We start from the raw sequence: 11,177 nt of genomic DNA on the forward strand, positions 1-11,177 counted from the left end.
CTGATTTTTTCTTCACAGATGGTGCCAGACCTGCTGAGCTTTTCCAGCAACTTCTGTTTTTATTGTTGACTCTTAACTGCCCTCTAAGCAATTAGGGATGGGTATTAAAAGCTAGCCTAGCCAGTGATGCCTACATCCTGTGAATGAATAATTTAAAAAAGGATGAGTCATCCAAGTTGCTGTGGGTCAGGAGTCATATGTAGGCTAGATCAGGTAAGGATGGATGATTTCCCCACCTAAAGTTCTTTAGTTTGATCAAGAAGTCAACATAACCAATTTAAAAACCCATACTAAGTGATAGAAATGTAATGCATGGGGTATACACATTACTGTTAGACTTTATTTACAGCATAAATCACTTACATATTTAAACAACTTTGCCTTAAATAAAACTTACCAGCAGAGAGCCTTCTCACTCAAATCCTCAACTGACTACTCGGACATCGCAGAGATGATGATAATACACTAAACTTCTGGTATTTCAGTTATATGATTTTTGCTAGTTTTTCATGAGTGCTGGTTTATAAGGTGCCGGTTAATGCAACGTTTGCTGTATTGCTATTGAGGGAACGCAATGAAGGCTCACCATGGTTGGTGGAACTGTCCAATGAAAGGAGACTGATCAAACGTGAATTGTATTCTCTCGAGTTTTGAAAAATGAGAGGTAATCTTGTTGAAACCTGGAAAGTTCGAAAAGGGATAGACCGAGTAGATGCGGGTAAGCTGTTTCCCCAAACAGGGGGCCCACATCCAGGAGTCACAATTTGAAAATAAGGTGACCCTTCTGAAGAAGGGTCCAGACCCGAAACGTCAGCTTTCCTGCTCCTCTGATGTTGCTTGGCCTGCTGTGTTCATCCAGCTTTACGCCTTGTTATCTCTGATTCTCCAACATCGGCAGTTCCTACTATCTTTGAAAATAAGGTGGATGCCTTTTAGGACCGAGGTGAAGGGAATTATTTTCTACTCAAAAAATGGGAAATCTTTTGGAATTCTTTCCCCCTATAGGGCTGTGAAGGCTCAGTCTTTGATTATATTTAAGATAAAAGTTGATGTTTTACATGATTGTCAATGGCATAAAAGGTTATGGGGATAGCACGGGTAAAACACATTGAAGTGCTCTGTCCTTCATGATAGTGTTGAATAATGGAGCAGGCTCAATGTGCTGAATTACCCATTCGTGTACCTATGTTCTCATAACCTATGAGTGTGTAGAATCCATGAACAATCCCGCATGTCTGGACATGTTTCATTGAATGATACAAAAATTCTCAGTTCACTCGGATTTGGATGCTTCGGCCCCTCCACAACGTTTAACAAGCTCCGCAGGGAGCTTATGGGGCCTTAATTGGAGGCAAATAGATTCCCATGTCCTCACCTCCCACTTTCCTTTTGTAAATCGCACTGCATTCTGGAGGTATCTAGATTCAGAGAAGCCTCCCAGGAATGCAAGTGGAAATTTTATTTTTAAAACCATACCATACTGGTCTGTTGCTCTCCTAAAATTGAAAAGAATGATAAAAGAGATTAATTTCTAAATTAAAACTGAACAAAGTGTACCTTTCTTGTCAATGTGTTGATTGAGAAGGAACATAATATCATCTCGCTTTAATTCTGATGAAGGACAAATGCAAAGCTGACAAGCTTGAGTGAAGTCAAATGAACGGTATGTTCTTCACCAAGAGTGACGGGTATTTTTAATCGACTTGCAATTTGCAATCATCAGAAGCCATTAATATGAATAATTTCTTTCAACAAATATGGTATACGGTGAAGAGCAAGACTAAATCTTATTTGAATACACAGAAATACCCGAGTACAGATAATGTGATTTCAATTGTACTGGGTATGCAGGAATATTATTTGTGCACTACAGCAGGGGAGGGTTGGTATATCAATTGTATTTTTAATTGAAATTTTGGGATGTGAGATTGCATTTTGTACTTTTAGCGTATGGACACATTATCATGTTTGGATGGAATTACTTTGCCTGCCTTTTCAAATGGAGGTGATAATTTATTTAAAGACAAGAGATTCAAACATTTGGAATGAATACACTGATTTGAACTTGGATGGGATCTGTCTTTTTGAGATTATGGCACAGCATGGCATGTTTTATGCCCATTAGGCTATTATGTTCCCAGCTGATGTTAATACTGTGCAAGTCAAATCCGAGACTGGTATCAAGCCTGATGGATAGTATTTTGTTTTTTTTAGATGGAGAAATACGAACAAGCAAATCTATAGATTTGGTTTTAACAGTAAAACAGAAGTTCATTTCACAAAAGAAATGAAGATAAAGTAGAATAAATCAAGCTAATTATATATAAGTCCGAAAAATTTCAAAACACAAAGTAAAATACAATCCCAATAATCCCAACAACACTCCTTTACAGTACTCAAACACTACAGCAAATTTTCTTCTCAACTATACATATTATACATGCATTTACCATAATTGTACCTTCATTTCCTGGTTTGAAGAATCTGATCACATCTTCCTTGAACCTTTTTTACAATTGAGTATAGACATTTTCAACTTTAAATACCTTCCTCAAAGTTTCGACCAAACACTTCTGGTCTTGGACTTTAAAAGGCAATTCCTTACATAGCAGCAACCTATTTCTTATATATTTAAATGATCTCCCTTCTCTAGGAGCAATAGCTTTAGACATCCAGCTTAAGCCAAAGCTTCTGCAAACCCTGCCAAACTGAAATCCAAAAGCTTTTTTCAAGCTGCGAGTGTTTCTCCAAATTAAAAGCAAAAAAACCTTTGATTTTTTAAACTGAAAGCTATACAACTATTTATTTCGTTTACTTGTAAAAGCTCTCCCAATGTATATAAATTGCCATTAGCCTCCAAGAAGTATCTCCCTCAGACTTTTTAAAAATACATCACCACGGCTACAGAAATACCAACAAGTTAAAAGTCAACTTATTTAGCTATACAGATCATTATCTACATGCCATAAGATACTAATTAAAATATAACTAAATTACACACCTTATATAAGACTTTATGACTTAGGAGCAGAATCAGGCCATATAGCCAGTTGAGTCTACTCTGCTATTTGATTAAGGCTAATAGAATTATGGTCACTGATCCAAAAGTGCTCCCCCCTAAAAGATCAGTCACTTGCCCTGCCTTATTTCCCAAGAGGAGGTCAGATTTTGTCCCTTCTCTGGTAGGACCATCTACATATTGATTGAGAAGGTTTTCTTGAACGTACTTAACAAATTGATCCTATCCAAGCCTCGAACTCCCTTCTTATCACCCCCTTCTTATTTCTCCATTCTACCCATATATCTTCATTGGACAATATCTAAGGAATATCATCTCTAAGTACTAAGTCCATGATTTTTCCCTTATCAAAAATAGCACTCCCCCTCCTCTCTTCCTTCCCCTTCTATCCTAGCTATAGCATCTGTACCCCAGAAGATTGAGCTGCCATTCCTGTCCCTCTTTCAGCCATGTTTCTGTAATAGCCATGATATCCCAGCCCCATGCTCTCAGCCATGCCCTGAATTCATCTGCCTTACCTGTCAGACCTCTTACATTGAAATAAATGCAATTTAATTTATCAGTCTTCCCTTGTTCCCTGCCGTGCTCTTGCCTGCCTTGTCTATGTAACTTGCTCACTTTAATTTTTCTACTAGCCTCAACCTTCTCTTTTGTCTCACAACTGTTTCGAGTTTTTCTCCTTTTGGCTCCTCAACTCTACCCACACAGATTCTACGCCTTCCGACTCTGTATCACTTTTTGCTATCGATTTAATTTCATTTCCAACCAAAAAGGCAAATCCTGTTCCCTCTACCCACCTGCCTGTCCGTTCAATAGGATTTGCATCTTTAGTTCCCAGCCCTGATTCTCTTGCAGCCGTGTCTCTGTGATACACACAGCATGGTACCTGCCAATTTCAATCAGCGCTATAAGCTTGTTTATATTTCATATACTATGTGCATTTATGTACAACACTCTCAGTCCTGCATTGACTGCCTCCCTTCTCATCATTGTCCCCTCATCTGCATGAAGCTAGATTCCTGATCCTTTCCATATCTCTATCAAAACCGAAAGAACTGCGGATGCTGTAAATCAGGAACAAAAACAGAAGTAGCTGAAAAAGCTAAGCAAGTCTGGCAGTGTCTGTGAAGAAAAAATCAAAGTTAATGTTTCCGAGAAAGGGTCACCGGACCTGAAACGTTAACTCTGATCTTTTCTTCACAGGCTGCCAGATCTGCTTGGCTTTTCCCGCTACTTCTGTTATTTTTTTCTTTCCATGTGTCTTGTCCAATTATTTGTTCCAGAAACTTTAACACTGTCTGCTGACCCCTCACCCTTTTACTTTTTCTATAATTTCCCATGCAACTGACACCCTCCCCCAGTACTATTTATTTTAAAGCCCTAACCACAGCCTTAGTTATGCAATTCGCCAGGACTCTGGTCCCAGCATGATTCACGTGGAACAGTTCCCTCCTTCCCCAGTCCTGGTGCCAATGTCCCATGAAATCAAACCTGTTTCTCCCACACCAATAATCACAGAATCTCTACAGTGTGGAAACAGGCCCTTCAGCCCAACAAATTCACACCAACCCTCAGAGCATCCCACCCACTCCCATATTACCCAGCTAATCTGCACATCCCTGAACACTATGGGCAATTTTGCATGGCCAATCCACCTATCCTGCACATCATTGGACTGTGGGAGGAAACCGGAGCACCCAGAGGAAACCCACACGGACACGGGGAGAATGTGCAAATTCCACATTGACAGTCGCTTGAGGGTGGAATCGAACCCGGGTCCCTGGCACTGTGAGGCAACAGTGCTAGCCACTGAGCCACATTGCCGCCCTTATCTTTGAGACATTGTGTACTTTAATCTTGTTGATCCTGTGCCAGTTTGCTCATGGCTCAGGTCATAATCCAGAGACTATTACATTTTTGGTTCTGCTTTTTTAATTTAGCCCCTAGCTGCTCATATTCCCCCAGCAGACCCTCTTTCCTCTTTCCACCTACATCATTGGTACTTACATGGACCATGCCAACTGGATCTTTCCCCTCCCACTCTGAGTTCATCCGCAGCCCAGATGAGATATCCTGAGGAAGAATATCCCGAAACATTAACTCTGATTTTTTTCTTCACAGATGCTGCCACACTGCCAGACTTGCTGAGATTTTCCAGAAACTTTGTATTTGTCCCTGAGATATTCTGAACCTAGGGATTAGACGCAGCTTTCGGGTATCTCGATCCTGGCCGTAGAGAACACTGTTTATTCCCCTGACTATACTGTGCCCAATTACAATACATTTCTATATCCTCACCACTCTTGAATGACTCCCTGTGCCATGGTCCTGTGGTAACTTTGCTCATGCTCGCTACAGCCTTTGCTCTCATCCACACAGGCAGCAAGAATCTCAAACCTGTTAGACAACCTCTTGGATCCCTCTACCTGCCTCATTTATAGTCACACCCTCCTGTCGCTGACCACTGACCGAATTCAAGCTAACCTAAGGGGTGTGAATGCCTCCTGAAACACAGAGTCCACGTAACTCTCCCAATCCCTGATGTGTTCCAACATTCGAAGCTCAGACTCCAGCTCATCAATTCTGAGCTGGAGTTCCTCAAGCAGCCAACACTTCCTAGGGATGTGGTTACTACGAACCACAATGAAGTCCACCAGCTCTACATCATGCAACACATCACCTGGCTCTGTATCTCTATTTTAATTACTTAGTTCTTAAAGTGATTTCATAAAAAAATTGCGCTGGTCTTTTTAAGCTTGTAACCCATAAATATTTCCCTAATTTACCTTCAATCTGAAAATAATGTATAATAGATAATCAAAGTAGTAGCTATCACCAGCTAATGAACGTAAGTTTACCTGTAATATCACTCTTCTGAGTTGGACTCTTCATCATTACCTTCAATTTATCCTGTCAAACAAAAATATACAAACAATGTGTCAAAACAATGCCAGCAAAAAGCACCTTTTCCCCTCTTCACCAAATTCCCACACTGCCTCCAGATTCCCCGAACTATACACTCAATCAGGCTGCATCTCACTCCGGATGTGATCTCTGTTTTCTGCCCGTGTGAAACTTACGCAAACAGCAGAGTATATGTATAAAAAGCAACAGACGCTGACACTAACCTTACAATCTTCCCTGGGTTCAGTAGTGGTGCCAGGGGATTGGAGAATTATAAATATTCCACCTTGTTCAAAAGTGTTTGTAAAGCTTGGCCCAGCAACTGCAAGCCACTGTTTAAGTTTAGTGGTGGGGCAGGTTTCAGAAGTAATCAGTAAGGATAAAATTAATGGCCATGGAGAAACGAAGATTGATTCAGAAGACTCAGGATGGATTTGTTAAAGGAACATTGTAATTAAGTAACTTACTGGAGCTGCTGAAAGGGTGGCAGGAAGGGTGACCAGGAGAAGGGCTGGACCATACATGCAATTTCAAAATCAGTACAGTGCCAGAAAAAAAAAGAAATGAGAAATGTGAGGTGATTAACTTTGGTACTAAGAATATAGAGAGACACTATGAATTCTAAAGCACTATTCTCATGGGTGCACAGTAGCAGAGAGATGAGTATGTGAACATAAGTCATAAAAGTTGGCAGGATTGGCATTCCACACAGCTAAGCTGCCCTGCCGTGTCTTAAACATATTTTCAGAATTTCAAAGGTGAATAAGCAAGAGGTAAAATTACTCAACAATCAACTACGAATGTCACTCTGGCTATCACAAGCTCCTTGGCTTGCCTGCTCCTCTGATTGCAAGACAAATGCCAGAACTCACTGTCGGACCACCCTCTGGATGGATTACGGCAGTGTCCCCCAGGCTGACTACAGCACCACCTTCTGGATTAATTAGAGCATGACAGCCCACACTGACTGGAGCACAGAAGAGCCCCCAACCCCCACCTCTTCATTCCCTTGGACTGATTGAAGCATGAACTGGAGCTGTCATTCTTCACTTTTCCCACTTTACAGTTCTAAGCCCTTCAGCCACAGTTTCTGCTCTGTATTGCTTTCAGGGCTCTATCAGTTCAGACACAGGGGCATTCCCTGTTTGCTGCTTTCATGGGCTCCATGCACTTCAGCCTGAAGGTACCTGCTCTTTGCTATCAACCAGAGATGGCCTATGGAGACAGGCAGCCTTGTTCCACTTGAACTCCTTGTCTACACTTGGGTAGCTTTACAATGCAAGTGAATGGAAGAATCATTTAATTCCTTATCTAAGGACAAAGCAACAAAAACTTGCCCTAAAGTCTTGGAAGACATGCCAGTCCATAGGAAAATGCTTGCTTTTAGCTTTTAGCTGTTGGATGTCTGAAGTTTCTCAATTGAGTAAAAGTTAATTGGGCAAGTGAAGTTAATTCCTATGAATTGTGGTTTTAATGAGATGATATTGTAATCCGATAGGTTACTCTCTGCTCAATGGTGACATACTCAATCTGCTACCCGAGGCAGGGGGAGAACTTAATTTTTGAAATTTAGCTTGACAGTGAAAATCTGATTTTTTTGTCTTTTATCTGATTCAGTTCATCCACCCACCACACGTCCTGCTACCTTTGGGATTCAAAAATCCCAGCCCATCATGTTGTCTGTACATTACTTGGGCATCTATATGTCAGCTTCAATCCTGCTCTTGTCCGCATAACATACTCTTTTAAATAAATCAATCACTAACTGCTTCTGATGGAAACAATTCCAAATACCTTTGCAAAGAACATATTATTCATTCGATTTCATTCGAGCTTATCAGTTTTGTGTGTGTCCTTTGTCAGCATTATAATTAAAATTAAGTGAGATAAAATTATGTTCCCACTCAATCATCGCTTTGCCAAGAAAAATGTTTAATTATGTCTTAATTTTATTTTCTAATTTCTTCCGTAATCCTTTTTAGTTTTTGGAGAGCAACGTATCGTTATGGTTTTTAAAATAGAATGCCCAATCTATGTGTAATATTTAAATGAAGCTGTCCTAATGTTTGAGAGAATTAAAGTAAACTTTCAGTGGATTAGGTATCTTACCTTCCTTCTTTTTTACTGTTATTAACAGCCATCCATTACCTATGAACAAGAGTAGGCCATTCAGCCCTTCAAGTCTGCTCTGCTATTTAATAAGCTCATGGCTGATATTAATTGGTATTTTTGCATAAAAGGATTCAATGTTTTTGACAATTTCACCTGCCTGTTTAATTGACACAAATGACCCATCATCTATTATGTGCTGGTTTTAAGGATAAGGTCTGCATTAGGGTATGTGTGGCACTATTGCCATGCTAAATGGGGTAGATTTTGAACAAATCTAGAAATTCAAGATTGGGTATCCATGAGACACTTTGGGTGATTACCAGCAGTAGGATTGTACTCGAACACAGTAGCAATCTCATAGCTTGGCACATCCCTCACTCTGTCACTACCATCTACCCAGAAGGTAGGCCCTGGGTAGGCTGTGAAGAGGGAATCTAACCATTATGTCCTGACATTCAATTGGATTACCATCACTGAATCCCCACTATCAACATCCTGGCTGTTACTATTCACAAGAAACTGAACTGGACTAGCCATATCAATATAGTGGCTACAAGAGCAGGTCAGACACGAGCAATCCTGCAGTGAGTAACTCACTCCTGACTCCCCAGAAACCAGTTCACCATTGACAATGCACACATCAGGAATGAGTACAACTCCAGCAACCCATGACGACTCCCATATCAAAGAGGGATTGCAGCAGATGCCATGGGAACATTACCACCAGTAAGTTCGTCTCCAAACTATTCATCATCCTTGCTTGGAAATATGTTGCTGTTTCATCTCTGTCACCCCAAGAACATTATGGATATCTGCACACCAAATGTACAGCAGCAGTTCAAGAATGCAGCTCACCAGCAACTTCTCAAATGTAATTAGGAATAGGTGATAGATGCTGACCAAGCCAGGAAAGTCCACACCCACTGAATGAATAAAAGTAAATCCCTTTTTTCCTCTTGTACGTCAGATGGATATATTGTTTTTTATAGGGTTTAAGTAGAGGAGGGTGATTGAGGTGGGCTGATTGAAGTAAGGAGCAGGGCAGCAATCATCATGACGGTTCTGGTAGTTAATCATTGAGTGCTCCCTAATCCGATGTGATGAGATGAGTGTCGGGAGGGGGATCGGGGTGCTGTAAGGATCAGGGCCTTGAGGATCAATGGGTGAAACAGAATCAGTGCCTGGATAGCCATCTACCAGCGTTAGGTAGTGAGCTAGTGAGGAACCATTGCCTATAAAATGGACGGTTGGGTAAGTGATGGAAGGGGTGGGATCAAGGATCAGTCTGGGCTGGCACTGTAAGGAATCAGATGCTGTTGGATTGAGTACAAAATTGGATCCTGGTGTCGAGAAAAGGAATGGCACCAGCTGGGGCTAACTGGCCACATTCCAGCTTCTGTTAAAACTGGTTTTGGATGAGATAGAGGCGAGCAGCATCGGAAAAGAAATTTCTCAGACTTTAGTCGCTCTCGCTCACCCAAAGCCAAGGGTTTATCTTCAGTTTAAATTCAACTTGACAAGTCAAACACACAACTCTCAAACACAATCTTTGAAACAAGAGTGCAAATAATTAATTTTCCTGCTTGACTGAAAGCATTTGATCATCTCAACCAGACAAGGTAAAAAGTCAATTTGGAAAGTGTTCAGTGAATCCTGGATTTTATTCCCCTTTTACTTGGAAATCAAAGGAACTCCATGAATTCCCATTATCCCACGCACCTAATGTACAAACACCTTTACCTTGAAGTGTGCATGAAAGAAGGCAGTCAACTGGAGTAAATTATTACTTTCTCCTTTTGGGACTCCAAGTGAATCCAAGGCAGCCAAACAAAAACTCAAACTGTCAGATCATGTGTAGCTGTTTTTGGTGTCAGAGACGTTTGGTAAAGCCCCCATTCTATGTAACAGAAACATGTGGAAATAAACCACAGGAAGCAGATAACAGATAAACACAGGAAGTAATTATTCAGCAGGAAAGCTTGAAGGAAATGGATTGTTTCTGTGACTTCCATGGTGTTCCTCCTGATTATTTTGGACGTCAGCAGTAATAAAGGAAGCAGAACAGTAATTGCAGGGCAACTTGTGTTTACACAGTGTTGACACCAAAAATGTTACCAACACATTGTTTATTTCATTTAAGGGAAAGATTACATGTACATCAGTAATATTCAAATTAAGGATGTTGTCCATATTGCATGGCAGGAACCTTCCTGGGAACCGATTTTGCAGATTCAGGGTCACTAAACTTAAGATTTTCAGATGTCAAAAAAATTACAGCATCTGAGGAGACAGATTCTGCTCAGATTATCCAAGAAGTTGAGCATATTTTCCCATTTATTCACAGGGAAGGGGGCTCAAAGACAAATAGACGCAGGACCACCCTGGAAAAATGCCACAGCTGGACCACTTAAACATTGACACCTATTGTTGAAGTCTCTGACCTGTAACTGCCTGGACACACCAAATAAAGAAGCAAACTTCTGTCCAAATTAGTGCTGCACATGTGTGGAATGGACAGAAACCAGTAACACAGCTTCCTGTGTACATGAATTGCCATTCTCTTAAAGGGACAGGCATGTCACAAGTCAAAATAAGACTGATCATTGCCAGTTAGCATCATATCATCTTTACCATTTAAAATATATGGCCCATATTAATGTTTAGAAGCTGCAGAATACTCCCACAATTTAAAATGACAGTAGATGCCATTACCACCAGCATCAATTCTCAAATTGTTGTTCTGCTTAAAATTGTAACATCCATCATTGCAACATTTGTTTATGGAATCGAACTTCCTAACCTGCTGAGATTTAAAGAATGAAGTTTCCTTCGAAAAACTTTCTTTGCTCTGTGCTGTCAGAAGTTAGAAGTGCAGGTTTGGGGAATAATTATTATGGGTTTAAGTGTAAACATGTGCTTAGTGTTTGAATTGTGCAGGTCAATATCTTTAGTTTGGCTCAGTGGTACGACAAGGATAAGTTTAGCTTCAAGTCCCACTCCAGCAACACAGCACATAGTTTAAGCTTGCACTTCAGTGAGTACTGCTGGAGTATTACATTATCAGAGGTGCCTCCGCTCAGAAAAAGCATTAAACCATCTGGCAGTTGTGAAGGATTCTATAGCACTTTTCACAGAGGAGATT

General features: G+C 40.6%; 1 long non-coding RNA gene across 1 annotated transcript in view; it reads right to left on the reverse strand.

Annotated features, from left to right (window-relative positions):
• The window catches only part of LOC125486877, a 13,728-nt gene extending 3,883 nt beyond the window's left edge, over positions 1-9,845 (reverse strand). The window contains exons 1-2 of the long non-coding RNA XR_007265498.1: positions 9,776-9,845; positions 5,878-5,929 (exon numbers count right to left, since the gene is read on the reverse strand). This is a non-coding gene — a long non-coding RNA (uncharacterized LOC125486877). The remainder of the gene's footprint in view (positions 1-5,877; positions 5,930-9,775) is intronic.
• Between the last annotated feature and the right edge of the window lie 1,332 nt (positions 9,846-11,177).

Source organism: Rhincodon typus, chromosome 2 (genome assembly GCF_021869965.1).
Source record: "Rhincodon typus isolate 14 chromosome 2, sRhiTyp1.1, whole genome shotgun sequence".
NCBI lineage: Eukaryota > Metazoa > Chordata > Chondrichthyes > Orectolobiformes > Rhincodontidae > Rhincodon > Rhincodon typus.